Genomic DNA, 1,065 nt, shown 5'->3' on the forward strand with positions numbered 1-1,065 from the left:
AGGCTTCAGGATGCAGAGACCGACCTCATGACTATTACGGTGCCAAACGCCATGGAAATGGCAAATAATTACCAACACACTGGCCATTTCAAAGTGTCAGGATGAAATCTGAAGCACGATCCACACTTTTCCCATCTCACGCAAATATGCACTTTCCAACTCTGGAGGTAAACAAATCAAAGGCAGGGCCCACAGAAGGCCCGCACTTACACCCCACCCAGATATCTCAACTACCAGGAAGGATTCTTATGCTAATGCGAGAACCCTGCTCGGGTTCTGAATATAATGCTGAAACCACAACGGAATAATACTTAAAAGAACACATACCTGGTGGTGTCTAGGACCAAGTATTGGAATTGCGAAGATTACTGGGCCTCAGCCTGTTTCGTCTGTGAAGACTCCGAAATGCTTAAGGATGCAGAGACCAACCTTATGACAATTACGTTGAAAAGTGCTTCGGAAAAATACCAAATAGTACTCCACTTAGCGGTTCTTTCAAAAGTTCGGCCACACACCTCTTGGAAACATCGAGTTACTATGGCCTAGCCTTCGATTGGTCTGGTGAAGCAATCGCCATTCCTAGCTGATGAATCAAATGATTCTGAAAGGAACGGTGAAAAGTGCGGATCCTGTTTCAGTCTTTAGACTGAAACAGGATCCGCACTATTCACCTGTCCCACAAAGGCGCACTTCTCATGTCTGGCGCTAGTCCAACAAACCCAGGACTGACAGAGGCCCTGCACGTGCCAACCCAGAAAAATATCTCATCTCCAAAGAAGGATTCTTCCGCTAAAGGTTGAGAAGAGCTCCCGTTCTTGACACAGTGGTGAAAGGATGGTGAAAGAATACTGAAAACAATCCTATCTTCCAAGGCTCCTGTGCAAGATAAGGGAAATAGCAAGTTACCTGGGCCTCGGCAGAGGTTTCTCTGCAAAAAGCATCATAAGCTTCAGGATGCAGAGATCGACCTCATGACTATTACCGTGCCAAACGCCATGGAAATGGCAAATAATTACCAACACACTGGTCATTTCAAAGTGTCAGGATGAAATCTGAAGCACGATC

The sequence above is a fragment of the Lemur catta genome, chromosome 6, assembly GCF_020740605.2.
Source record: "Lemur catta isolate mLemCat1 chromosome 6, mLemCat1.pri, whole genome shotgun sequence".
Lineage (NCBI taxonomy): Eukaryota > Metazoa > Chordata > Mammalia > Primates > Lemuridae > Lemur > Lemur catta.